Source organism: Sphaerodactylus townsendi, linkage group LG02 (assembly GCF_021028975.2).
Source record: "Sphaerodactylus townsendi isolate TG3544 linkage group LG02, MPM_Stown_v2.3, whole genome shotgun sequence".
Lineage (NCBI taxonomy): Eukaryota > Metazoa > Chordata > Lepidosauria > Squamata > Sphaerodactylidae > Sphaerodactylus > Sphaerodactylus townsendi.
In genome coordinates, this window is record NC_059426.1 from 111,750,884 (window position 1) to 111,765,915 (window position 15,032).

Here is a 15,032-nt window from a genome sequence, read left to right on the forward strand (position 1 = left end):
ATCATATCAAACTTATTTTTCTCTAAATAATGAAAAACTTTTTTCCTCTTTTGGGGTGAGTTTAGTCCGTTAACATTCCATGAAATTAATTTAAATGCCATAACAAAATTTTAATAAATAATATTATAAATCAAAATACTATAATTTTGAGATAACCCACCTTAAGGCATGATTCCGTCTTTTATATCTTTTTGAATTAAATCCAATAAATCCTGCGCCTGATATGGAGTTACAATTCTATAATTTTTGCCATCATACTGTAGCTTGATGCCTTCCAAATCTTCCCATCTAAATTTTATCTCATTTTTCCTTAATAGATTAGTTAAAGGTATATATGCTTTCCTTTTTTGCAAAATTCTGTATGGGATTTCCTTCAAAATCAACACTTCCTTAGACTTAATTCTCATTTTTTCCTTTGAGTTCTTTCTTAAGATTTCATCTCTGGTTTGTTTTCTGGCAAATGTCACCAAAATGTCTCTCTCTTTATGTGAGTAGTCTTTGTTGAAAGCATTCAATCTTGTTACTTTAGAGATGTCTTCTGCCATCACTTCCTCATCCACATCCAAATATTTGGCTAGTTGAGTCATCATCAGTTGAGTTATGTTTTCTTCTCCTTCAATTATGACACCACGAAATCTTAACATATTTTCCTTCTGCCGTAATTCTAGAAGTGCCATCTGGTCCCACATTTTGGACATGGTTACATCCATGTCCTGCTGTTTTTGTTCCATGTCCTTGTGTGACTCCGTTAAATTGACCAGTTGTCCTTCCATATTATTCACTTTCTTTTCCATCACTTTTAATAATGTTAGATCTTGTTTTATTTCTCTAATCTCTTCCTGTATTTTCCCAAAGTTATTCTCCATTATGGAGAATTTTCCTTCTATCTTTATAAAGTGTTCCATTGACTCTTTCTGCATATTTGTAATTGCCTCTAAAACGTGATCCAGCTTTGAATCCATCTCTGGTCTTTCTTGGACACTTCCTTTTCTAGTTTTATTTGCCATTTGCTACTAAAGAAAAAAAGGGAGAAGAGAGAGAGACAAGCCCTTGGCTGTATAGAATATTTGGCTTTTGTTTTAGTTTGATGTCTTGCCAAAATGTTAAAGGAGCCACCAGAAATGCTGTAAAGTAGGCTTGGCTTTAAACTGGGAACTGTAAAGCAGGACTTTGCCTAGATTGTAAACACGTTTGTCCCTCTGCAGCCACCGTCACCTCTGGAAACTGGGAAGCAGGAAATTTGCCTGAATTGTAAACACATTTGTCCCTCTGCAGCCACCGTCTCCTCTGTTTTCAGCCAGCACACAAACAAGCAGGAGCTGTCACTTTAACAATCTCAGACGAAACTAAAATACACAAGCACTTTTTTTTCTTTTTCCTCTTCCACCCTCCACCTTCTAAGATTTAGCAGTCTTTTATAGTTATATTAACTCACAGTCTTTTGTCCTCTCTCTTACTTGCTTCTCATTTATCTTCCTTATTCTTCAAAATCTTTCTGGATTTATTTGCCCCGCCTCCGTCTCAATTCTCACAGGTCTGGCAAGTTTTTACCTTCTCTTTCTCACTCCTAGCCGATTTTGGTGTTTTCTCTGTTGTGTGTTATCTGAGCTGTATTAACTTTCTCCCCCGGTTTCGGCAACTCACATGGTCATATCAGCTGTATCAGCTCACCGTGCGGGACTCCGATGAGTCTCACAGCCCCTGACGACGACCTAGACGCCAGCTGTTACCTTCCCATTCAACTCCCTCTTCTCCAGGGAGTATTCCCCCCGCTACCCACGGAGTTTGTTGAACTCTGAGTTTTGCAGGCAGGGAAAAAAAGGGGGAGAAAGTTTCACCGAGCTACTCCTAGCTCTGCTCAGCCTCACCTCGCAACCGGACGATTATTCCAAATCTTCATAAGATGTGATTTCCTTTTGGCCCTTAAGAGATCTTGGTAAGACTTTCTGGCTGCAAGATACTCCTTTGGTAGCGACTCGTTTCCCCTAAGTTCGCAAGAGTGAAATAACTTTCGTAACTGAGACTTCTTGCACATGCATTCACCATCAAACCAGATAGAGGAATTTAATGAACAAGAAGATCTTTGTTCTGATTGGTGACCTGAACACTGTGTGATAAAATGAGAGACCAGTTCATTGTAAATTTGACAGGCATCCTCTGCTGTCTTGGCAGCTAACAAATTTTGAGAAAAGTGAGCCATCCGTTCATGGGAAATAAGCTGGGCAGCATCTGATTCAGTTTCATGAGTCCAGTGAAGTCAGGCATGGCAAGTAGACCCCTCTTCCTGATCTGATTTGCTTTGGAGATCATTATGTGTTAGTCTGAGAAAGAGGGGAGAGTGCTCACTTTCCGTTCGGGTGATTATGGCAAAGTGATCAATATTATTCATCAGTCCAGATGAAATTATTAAATAATCAATCACACTCATCCCAAGTGCAGATCTGAATGTAAACTTTCCAGGACAATCAAAAGGGGGAAGATGATCCTATTTGCTGACAAACAAAGATCCATCAGGTAAGGTGCTGCTTGATTTGATTGGTGTATATTTGAAACATCTCAGCCATTGTACAAGTTGTGCATAGACTTTTTTTAAAAAAAATCTGAATTAAAGAGAGGTACCCACATAAGTACACAAGACTTCATAATGAATCAGTAGTAACTATTTTCCCTCATGCAGATACAAAATCCTTCATATGCTAGCAGTAATTACTTGATATCATACAACTGTGACATCATTACAAATTGAACTATCAGTTGCTTCTCAGAGGCAATTTAATTGAAAGAAGAGAATCGATAGTTACAAATGGTGGCAGTGTTTTCATTCTAATATTATTCTGTCATATTTGACACTACTAGTGGAAGCAGTTCATAGAACATAATACAATCTGAGCTTTTGGTGCTCATTATCACAATAAACATGTGTTGGAAGTCTCAACCCAGATCTTTGCTGCAAATCTTTGTTAACAATGGCATTTGTTTCAGTGCATTGTATGGTGCTTACAAAATGAACCTTCATTCTGAAACATGACAGGAAACTTATTTTGCTGATTCAAACATTTTCTTTCCCTTATTATGGAGAAAACCCATGAAAATGAGATAAGATTCATCTTTCATCTGATTTCCCTGCTCCAACCACTAACCTACTGCTCGTTTGCTGCTGTCTGTGTACCTATGTATCCTTTGTTCTTTTCTGACTTGCTATTTCAGCTCTAACCTGCCTGACTGCTATCTCCCATGATCAGTCTTTGCTGATTCATTCCTTATGCTATTTCAAATTTTTGACTCTGTGGAGGCCTTGAAGAGAGCTCTAATTAGTCTGTTTTGCAATTTCTTTGGGAACTGATAACCAGTAAGGTAGATTTCAGTGTTCACAGTGTGGTGCTTAGATTCAGAAAATTACTTGTTACACACACACAGCTTTGACAAACTCATTTATGTCATATTTAGTATAAAGACCATCCTGATCAATTAGAATGCACACACTCTGAGGTTTCTAGATGTATCTGAGTTTCTTTAATTCTCTTTAGTCTTTTTTAACAGAGTTTACTTTGCAAAAGGCCCTCCCTGAAATCACAAAGAGAGATTTTGATAAGCTATCACCATGTTAAATGTTTCCCCATGGATCTCTTGCAGTGAATGCACACAGACAAAAGCTTGCATTCATGCATATGAATTTGATAATGCATCAAGCTGACTCTCTCCTAGGATCTGAAGCTTCAGCCATCAAATATACACAGCTGATATGTCAGAAGCGTTGCAAATTGTCTTTGGGCTCCTGGGGCCCTGGCAGTCTTTCTTTTCTAATTGGTGTGCTTGATTACTCCAGGGGTAGGTTTTCCTCTTCAGTTTTTATTTTATTGTGTCTTAAAGTTCTGTCTCCTGGAGTCTGTTCCTGAAAGGTGAGTAGGCAGTAAAAAAAACCCTACATTTCTACATTAGAATACTTTCATTGTGTCAGAAAATGAATAGTTGATTGCATAGTGATTTTTTTTGTTCCTCAATATTGTTCAGTGGATGGATGCTAAGAACATGCCTGAGATGATGATCAATTGATTGGTAAATATTGACAGCTGAATAGTGAATGGTGAATCTGCAGATGAACCATTTCTTTCCACTCTTTCCATTCTTTCTCCCCTCCTCTCCATACTCTATCAAATAGCAAGTTCTCCCACTGGCTATGCGCAATATATGCAGACATTGTTGAAAAAGAATGAGGAAGCATGAAGCAATCAGTCCTTGCAGTGGCACAGGTCAAAAGTGCCCAGGGAGAACAACAACACCCATTTTGGTGCAGACTTGTAAAGATTCTACAGGTCTGAGGAACAAAGACCATTGCTGTCAACTCCATGATTCAGAAAAAAAAATAGGCTTCAATGTTTCACATAATATTTTCTTGCAGTCACATACCAGGTGAGCAATTTGCTGTGGGGATGGGACATTCTAACACAATACTTTATAAACCTGCATTAGTTTTTTGTACATATAGTAAGACTCCTTTTTTCTTGTCATAAATTAATGTTTTAAGAACTGTATTAGTGTTTCATTAATATTTGGCTAGTATTTTATCTGCTAATTGATCAGTCAAGCAACAACCCAATTTTGTGTTTGTTTGGTTTGGTTTTTATTGTCATGTGAACTAGTGAATAATGCCCAACAAACTCTGTTAACCTCTCTGTTCTCCTGCAAAACTGCTTTTCTCACATAAGTTGAAGAGCTGTTGTCTGAAAGCTAAGGGAAAATTATTGTGGGAAACCTGCAATCCTTCACCTGGCAGAGACTGGCCTAACTGACCTATAGCAACTGCATAATAAATGGCATTGCTTTCCTCTGCTGTATCTTCTGGGAAATAATCAACCATTACTTCAATCCTCACTTTTATCTCAGACCTATTTACAAGCTTAGCAAACAATGCTAAGCAGGGGATGCCAAGAAAGGATGCCAAGAGTTCTAAAAAAGGCCCAGGATCAGTAACACATGCACAACTGTTATCTGGGACCCAAACAAGTGCAGGACCTGGAGTAATAGGAACATAGGGCTTTTATGCACGTACACCTTGCCTCAAGGCTGCTTGCTTCACAGTGGTTTTCTGGGCATGTTATAATTTTGTTTTTTCTTTTAGTCTTTAGAACTAATTGTAAGTACGATTTGATTCTATTTTTCTGTTCTGTTCATTCTTATCTATAAAAAACTGAAAAAAATGAAAAAACAATAATATTCAGCTGGTTGTGGTGGGTTTTCTGGGCTGTGTGGCTGTGGTCTGGTGGATCTTGTTCTAATGTTTCACCTGCATCTGTGGCTGGCATCTTCAGAGGTGTATCACAAAGGGAAGTCTGTTACACACTGTGTCCAGTGAGAAGGGAATGCTTTAGTGGGGTATAAATTGTCATGTCCCCAGGTGAGGAACCAATCAGTAAGTGCTTGGGTGGAACTTGTATGCAAAGGTGTGGTTGTAGTATAGTATTGCGGGTTTTTCAGTCCAGGGAGTGGAGTGATTCACATTTGCATTCCCAGCAGCAGCAGCAGCAGTATTGGTGAATACAAATCCTATATTTGGGTGGAGTCCATTGTCCATGAACTTAGCATGCCCTTGGCCTTTGCTTCTGGTGTTTTTAAGTACTGGTAGCCGATAATAATATTCAGCCCTGATGGAGCCAAGAATTTGGATATAAATTCCATTATTTCTTACATATAGCTGAAACCCTTGTACAGCAAATGGCCCAATTCCACTGGTAAAATCATACTGCCTGTGAAAACTCACATTAACTAAAGACACATCAAGAACAGTGCAAAGTGACTTCAACTGAAACAGCAGCTGGCATTTGTCATGCACAGAATGTAATTACCTGAGGATAAATTTGTTTCAGTCATTACGGAAAGTAACTGAAATCTTACAAAAAAATATTAGAATCACTTTCATGACCAAAAAGGGCAGAGCCTACATACTACATATGACCAAATAGGTGACATCTGGAACAGAAGAGCTGCCCTTCAGTATTTATGAGCATGGTCACTACTATAAGTCAAACTTAAGAAAGACTGTCTCTCCCTATATCACCCTTCTAGGCCCCTCCGCTCATCGGAGGCAGACCTACTGGTGATCCCTGGCCCCAAGGTGATCCGGCTGGCCTCTACAAGGACCAGGGCTTTTACGGCTCTGGCCCCTACCTGGTGGAACAGGCTTCCGAGTGAGATCATGGCCCTGCGGGACTTACAGAGTTTCCGCAGGGCCTGTAAAACTAACCTGTTCCGCCAGGCATTTGGCCAGCCGGGATGATTTCAACTTCTCCATAAGAACATCTGGCCTCCATGGGTACACAAAGGGGGGAGGGAGGGGTTGAAGCCATCTGCAAGTTTTAGTATTTTATGTATTATTATATGTTTTAAATTGTTTTTATGACTGATGGACACCGCCCTGAGCCTTGGGGGAGGGCGGTATATAAATAAATAAATAAATAAATAAATAAATAAATAAATAAATAAATAAATATTTCCTGTCTGAATTTACAGGAACTGAAAAGTGATGTGGTACTATGTGCACTGAATGGTTCAGGCAAATTTCCTCTACTGCTGTTTCAAACATAGGCTGTTTCCGCACGGCCACGCTCAGGGGTGCGTCACACGAACAGTCACGGTAGGGGCAGGGAAGACGGCGCAGCACTGCGCCGTTGCCTGAATGACGTACCTTCCCTCCAACCTTCCGGCGCGTCGCCCAGGCCAGGGGAAATTCCCCCTGCCCTGCGCAACAGCTCTGGAGTTGCAGGGCAGGGGGGGCATGTCCCCAGGCCTGGGCGACACGCCGGAAGGTTGGAGGGAAGGTAAGTCGTTCGGGAAAGGGGGGATGACACCCTCCAGCCGCTGCTGTTCACACGGCAGCAGCTGGAAGCCACTGTTTCCAGAAAACCTCACTTGGGGAGCAAGGTTGGGAAACAGCGGCTTCACGCCACTGGGGGGAGCGAGGGTGGTGCTGCCCCTCATGCGAACAGCTCCCTAGGTATGGTGTTTTTGCCGTCCCTAGGACGCTGTTATTGGCCCGTGCAGAAAGGGCCATAGTTTAGGTGGAGTAATGAGACTCATAAGAAAAAAAGCAGAAAATATGTTCTTGGGTTGCTATATGGCCGTGGTGGCGAACCTTTGGCCCTCCAGATGTTATGGACTACAATTCCCATCAGCCCCTGCCAATTGGCCATGCTGGCAGGGGCTGATGGGAATTGTAGTCCATGACATCTGGAGTGCCAAAGGTTCACCACCACTGCTATATGGGGTTCTAAAACAAACAGGAGATACAAGTTGGGACCTCGAAGAAACTTGCTTTGCTTCCTCCCCACTCTCATTGCTTATCTCAGTCTCTCCTTTCTCTCTCTTTCCACCCCTTTCTTACACTCCCTCTCCTCCATGCCTGTCATTTTCTCTCTTTCTCATTCTGCCCCATCCATCCCTCCTTTTCTTTCCCCCATCACCATCTCACTGCCAACCTGCTCCCCCTGCTCCCATGCATACACACAGCAGTGATGACAGCATCCCTTTTTTAATCACAATGGATCTCCAAACTACAGCAATCAGTCTCCCTTAGGGGAACTGATCTCTGTCATCTGGAGATCAGCTGCAATTCATGCTAGGAGCACCAGTTCCCCATAGGAAATGGCTGCTTTGGAGAGAGAAGTTTATGACATACTTTTCTGAGTTTCCTGCCCTCCTCAAATCCCACCCTCCACCTGCCACAACCCTCAAATCTCCAGGAATTTCCTAACCTGGAACGGGTCACATCTTCTTCCTGCCCAATGGCCATTCTATCTTTATTTGCCCCTGTTTTCCATCTCCTCCTCCCTGTAGACTCTATTGTAGAAAACGACAGTCTTTTTCCACCGTGAGGACCAGAGCAGGTTACATCAGTCTCCTGTTCTTTTTATTCACACAACAGCTCTGTTACGTTGGCTTCCACAGGAAACGGGGATTTGTACCTGGGTCTCGCAAATTCTGCTCTGAACCTGTAACCACTACATCATGCTGGCTTTCATGGGGTTACTGATGTTGAACAATAGTAAGCAGCCAGACCCAATTGAGTCATGTGAGCCCGTACCAAGCCACCTAGAGATTGCTATCAGGCCTAGGGTTGGCAACATCCAGGTGGGACCTGAACATCCCCATAATTACAACTGAATTCCAGATAACAAAGATCTGTTCCCCTGGAGAAAAATTGTTTAATGTTAGCTGCTATTAGTATTTGTGCACTGTTGGAAATTTTATTTAACCCCTGCAGTCAATAAGTGGATCCTAAAATGTAAGGAAACCTTTTTCTTAATCATTCTGACTAATTTTAAATGATGATATAATGTGTCACAATAGCAAAAATGTGGCAGTAGTTTATTGTAAGAACTTTATAATATATAACTTCATAATTTTAATGTAATATGTTATTTTAAGCTATAATTGTTTTGTTTTTCAAAAGAGAGAGGCATTAAGATTCATACAGAAACTTACTAGCACCCTTAGTTGGAGGTCTGTAGATAAGCACAGCAGGACAAAAATAACTATTGTATTTAAAGATGTTAAACCTTCCATTTCAGTTCTATAAACATACTTTCTACTATATTTATTTATTTAAAAAGTTAACAGCCTCATCCAGTTTTATGAATGGACACTCTCCGCTCCCTGTTCCTGTGCTCTTGTAAAGTCTTGCGGGGAGACGCCTGACAGCGAGATCTCATGGTTCCATTCACAAAGTTGTAATTGTACCTCTCTTTTATGTGTTGATGTTTCTTTATTGTTGCAAGGTAAGGGACCTGCCCCCTTGCCCTCTTTTGATCTTCATGTATAAAAGGTCCTGCGCTTGGCTACAGCGATGCAATTCCCCTGCCTGAGCTGTAGCAACCACTTTAGAATAAAATATTCTGTTTTTGAAAAACAGTGGCTTCCTGCACCTCACTACATTGCCTGAGCTGAAATAACTTAATGTTACCCGAGCAGCAGCGGTAATAAGTCCAAGTCAAGGCTTCATAATCGGACAAGGTGGAATATTAGATATAGCAAGTTGTTACTGGATTTGGTGAAGGCATACACAGCTTTGGTGAAACCTTGTTACCTCATGGTTGACTTTTTTTCTGTGGAAGTTTGATTTCAGGTCTCCCTCCCTCATATTCCACATACACTATGCCACAGATGCATTGTCAATAATATAGAAAGATTAAAATATGTATGTAAGTGTTTTGCCTAAATATGTATTTTGCAAGAATTACATTGATGAACATATATGAAACATTCCACTACCTTGGAATGTTGTAGAAAAAATGTTACTGTGACCATATATTGGGCCACTCTGCATGGGCCTGGGGAGCAGTGGGGCACCAGTGTACATGGCCATTCTCACACTGTGTAGCTCTGTTGGGCTGAGGAGACACGCCCCTGTGGCCCTGACAATGCCCCAGGGATCAGAGGGCAGGAGGCATGTCCCCTCGGCCTGACAGAGCTATGCAAGGAAGAGTAAGGGTTTTTTTTAAAAAAAAAAAAGCAGCGTGCTGAAAAGCAGCGATGTGCACCTAGTGCTGTTCACTTGGCACCAGCTGCATGTCACCGCTTTTCAAAAGACTTGCTAAACTAGCGAGTCAGAAAAACACCATTGTGGGGGGAACAGACCATTGCAGCTGTGCTCCAGCAGGGGCAGCAGTGTGAACTCCTCCCCCACAACAGCATTTTTATTGGCGGCACACTGGTCTTTATGGCCCATGTGGAGTGGACCATAGTGTTGCAATCTCTCCATATCAGTCCCATAACCTTACTTCTTTCTATGGTTACTTTGGAGGTTCCGCCAACTCTGCAGTGTTGCCATATGTGTAGAGTCAACTCTCTGCTAGCAAAGATCAATTGGGCCTTGTTAAGCATATGCCACCAGCTTAATTGTTAAGACATTTGCAAAAGTACTTCATAACAAATACAGCCTCTGGCCTACCCTGGAGACAAGTGCTAAATTCACCTACAACTAAATTCTCCATTAGTTTTGCACAGACCATCTTTGCATGGTTAATAGAATTTATGAAGTTATCATGTGGAGACTAATTTATTGTTTGTATCTCCTGTGAAACAAAGCCATTAATTAAATGCAGGGATAGTTTACGTTCAGTATTCATGAAAGATTACATTTGAGAAATCATACACTCAGAAATATGTTGTATTAAGCATCAAAGTCTGCTTTAATTCATGCGACTTCCTCCAAGTTTAATACTGACCATCATTTCTTCATTTCTATGATAAATTCTCTTGTCAATGAATAAACATGTTCCAAATAGCTATTTCTAATATAATTTCTAATATGCTAAATTACTTTGCTGTATACATAAGATTAAATATCTCAAGCGCTACCCAACTCACAAGATCCTTTTCTTTTTTGCCAAACGATGGAAAGCTATGGATGTGCAAAGCAGCATGAGAAGTGGGAGGGCTGGTTGTGAGCAGAGGGAACAGGTTCTATTTTGTAACCTGCCTCAGGGAGGTTTCCAGGAGAAGCTGCAAAAAATGATTCTAAATAAAATAATAATGGCTATCATGAGGATAGGAAGCTGAATATGGATGGGAGTTTATGGGGGGGGGGAATTATGCATTTTCTTTAAAAGAATGCTGATTGATCTGCAAGAATAAATGAAAGATGATGAAGCCCTTGTAGCATATTCCTTGCTAGGAAACATTTTAGTATTTTATCAATATTTTTCTTCCTAACCTAGCTGAAATATTGGGGGTGGGGGGTTTCCACTGAGCCATTACCTCCTATTCAACTATGCTTTAATAATCATTACAAAGAAAGAAAGAGGACTATTTGCTCTTTATTTTTATGGATAATAAGATAAATTTGAAGCAATGGGTTCCATTGCATTTTCTAAAGGTAAACTCTGCCTAGTCTTCATATTTATAATTCCAGTTCTGAATACAGCTTGGAAATGGCATCACCTGTTACATTCTTCCTCTCACCATTTTCATTCTTAATAATAGGAATTCTGCAATAGTCAACCACAGCACCTTTCAGGACTGAGTCCTTGAGGGAAAGTGCCATTTCAGAACAGCCTAGTTTGTGCATATAGTTTGTGAGCATTTTTCTTAGCATCTTTCTGTCTTAGCAAGGACAGCAGCTTTGCCTCTGCTCATGTCAAAAATGGATATTTTCTACTATGACTGTAAGTGGAAATGTAATATTTCTGTTTGCAGTTCCAATTTCACAGCTGAGTGGGATCTGCAGAGAGAAAATTCTAATAAAATTGCAGAAACACTTAATGCAGTGACTGGCAGATAGGAAAAGGGTATGTGGCAGCTCCATTTTTCTGATTATGTTAACAAATCATGGCATGTGGTGTTCTAATGCACAGACAACAATTTGATTTACAATCTAAACCTGATGATTGAATCAATGATTGGATGACTTTTCCCCCCAAAAGGCTCTGTTTACCACCTGAATGGTCTAATATAGAAATGGGTATTTTTGTTCCTGCAAATTAATGTTCTAGACTCAGAGTTTAATTTCAATACACAGAACATTTCCCCAGAATTGGCAAGTGCAAAAGCAGAATATTGAGACATTATTTTAATACATGATTAAACAATTTGAATACATGTTACAATGTCCTCTAAATAATGAATTGTCCCACAGTGGATCTTAAACATGGTAAGGATGTTTTTAATGAAGTTTCTGGACAAGATCCAGAATTCCTAGACCCCTTGAATTTGAGAGGAAAACAGCTAAATATGTCTCCCATCTAAATCAGTGCAGCTTCAAAGTGTACATATTTTAATCGATTCTACTTTAATAGGCTTGATATAAATAAAAATAAACATTTTAAGCTCTATCATTCAATGGAAGTGATAAGCATTTATTTTATGGGTTTGTCTTATATATTCCTGTTTGCCCTCTTGCTATGTAAAAAATGTCTCCAAACTAACTTCCAAATAAAAATAACCAGTGCTTATCATTGCTGCAGATGGTGAGACCTTTCCTCGCTCAAATAAAGACACAACAACGACAGGCTGGAAAAGGAATGGGCCACAGCCCAGTTTATTAATATATAATAATCAATAACAAACGGCAAACGGGTCGCACATCAACATCCCAATCTCCATTGGGAAATGTCGGGAAGGGAAGCCCCAGAGATATCACTCCGGCTTCCACCCTTCCTGCCTTTGCTGAGGAGACGGGCACCGGCTAAGCCCATGGCCGCCTACCGGCCCGCCCTCCTCTCCTTGCTTGCTGGGGTGTCGGGCACCAGCTAAGCCCACGGCCGCCTATCGGCCTGACCCAACCCCACTCCCTGGGGTGTCGGGCAGCGGCCCGGCCTGCCAGCCTGCCAGCCTGCCCGCCCCACCCCCGGCCCTTCCACAGGGCACAAGCCTGGGAGAACCTGCCGGAAGGCTCGCTTTCTCTCCCAGATGAATGCGCACTCCCATTGTCAAACCCCGGCCAGGGAACTGCGGCATAGTAATAACCACAACCCCAACCCCCTAAACATATAGGGAGGGGTGGGTGGGCCACACCTGCTTCTGAGTCTACGCTTCACCGGGAAGAGAAGCGCAGGTCTGGGTGAGGCGTTCTTATATACCCTGGCTCCTCCCGCCTTTACCCGGCCGAGAGCCAATCAATGCACCCCCGTTTCGCTTGCAGCATGCCGCCAAGCCATGCTTGCAACTTATTTTTGCTCCTTGATCTCACCCGGCAGCAATGGCTGCCCCCAGTTATTTCCCGGTTTGCAGCTTTTGCTGCAGATGGTGAGACCTTTCTTCGGCTCAAATAAAGACACAACAACGACTAGGTTGAAAAAAAAGGAATGGGCCGCAGCCCAGTTCTATTAATATATAATAATCAATAACATGATCCAAATTCAACTATGTACAATATGAACCTGGGCGGCAATCGGGCCTCACATTAACATCCCCTATCTCCATTGGGAAATGCTCGGGAAGGGAAGCCCCAGAGATATCACTCCGGCTTCCACCTTCTGCCTGCAACCTTTGTTGAGGAGATCGGCACCGGCTAAGCCTCCATGGCCGCCTACCAGCCCGCCTCCTCCTCTCCTTGCTTTGCTGGGGTGTCGGGCACCCGGGTAAGCCCACGGCCGCCTATCGGCCTGACTCCAACCCCACTCCCTGGGTGTGTCGGGCAGCTGCCCGGCCTGCTGGCCTGCCGGCCTGCCAGCCTGCCCGCCCCCCCCCCCCCCCCCTCCACAGCGCAAGGCACACAAGCCTGGGAGAACCTGCCGGAAGGCTTGTTTTTCTCTCCCAGATGTGCGACTCCCATGCTGCATCCAAACCCGCCTGGGCTGCGACAGTAATAACCACAACCCCAACCCCCTAAACAGATAGGGGGTGGGTGGGCCACGCCTTTCTGAGTCTCGCCGCCGGGAAGGGCGAGGTCTGGGTGAGGCGTTCTTATATACCCTGGCTCCTCCCGCCTTTACCGGCCGGGAGCCAATCAATGCACCCCGTTTCTGCAGCATGCCGCCAAGCCATGCTTGCAACTTATTTTTGCTCCTTGGCTCACCCCGGCAGCAATGGCTGCCCCCGGTTATTCGGTTGCAGCTTTTTTGCTGCAGATGGTGAGACCTTTCTTCGCTCAAATAAAGACACAACAACGACAGGCTGGAAAAGGAATGGGCCGCAGTCCAGTTTATTAATATATAATAATCAATAACATGATCAAACTTCAACTATGTACAAAATGAAGCTGGGCGGCAAACGGGTCGCACATCAACATCCCAATCTCCATTGGGAAATGTCGGGAAGGGAAGCCCCAGAGATATCACTCCGGCTTCCACCCTTCCCGCCTTTGCTGAGGAGACGGGCACCGGCTAAGCCCATGGCCGCCTACCGGCCCGCCCTCCTCTCCTTGCTTGCTGGGGTGTCGGGCACCGGCTAAGCCCACGGCCGCCTATCGGCCCGACCCAACCCCACTCCCTGGGGTGTCGGGCAGCGGCCCGGCCTGCCGGCCTGCCAGCCTGCCCGCCCCACCCCCGGCCCTTCCACAGGGCACAAGCCTGGGAGAACCTGCCGGAAGGCTCGTTTTCTCCCCAGATGTGCGACTCCCGTTGTCAAACCCGCCAGGGCTGCGACAGTAATAACCACAACCCCAACCCCCTAAACATATAGGGAGGGTGGGTGGGCCACGCCTTTCTGAGTCTCGCCGCCGGGAAGGGCGAGGTCTGGGTGAGGCGTTCTTATATACCCTGGCTCCTCCCGCCTTTACCGGCCGGGAGCCAATCAATGCACCCCGTTTCTGCAGCATGCCGCCAAGCCATGCTTGCAACTTATTTTTGCTCCTTGGCTCACCCCGGCAGCAATGGCTGCCCCCGGTTATTCGGTTGCAGCTTTTTTGCTGCAGATGGTGAGACCTTTCTTCGCTCAAATAAAGACACAACAACGACAGGCTGGAAAAGGAATGGGCCGCAGCCCAGTTTATTAATATATAATAATCAATAACATGATCAAACTTCAACTATGTACAAAATGAAGCTGGGCGGCAAACGGGTCGCACATCAACATCCCAATCTCCATTGGGAAATGTCGGGAAGGGAAGCCCCAGAGATATCACTCCGGCTTCCACCCTTCCCGCCTTTGCTGAGGAGACGGGCACCGGCTAAGCCCATGGCCGCCTACCGGCCCGCCCTCCTCTCCTTGCTTGCTGGGGTGTCGGGCACCGGCTAAGCCCACGGCCGCCTATCGGCCCGACCCAACCCCACTCCCTGGGGTGTCGGGCAGCGGCCCGGCCTGCCGGCCTGCCAGCCTGCCCGCCCCACCCCCGGCCCTTCCACAGGGCACAAGCCTGGGAGAACCTGCCGGAAGGCTCGTTTTCTCCCCAGATGTGCGACTCCCATTGTCAAACCCGCCAGGGCTGCGACAGTAATAACCACAACCCCAACCCCCTAAACATATAGGGAGGGTGGGTGGGCCACGCCTTTCTGAGTCTCGCCGCCGGGAAGGGCGAGGTCTGGGTGAGGCGTTCTTATATACCCTGGCTCCTCCCGCTTTTACCGGCCGGGAGCCAATCAATGCACCCCGTTTCTGCA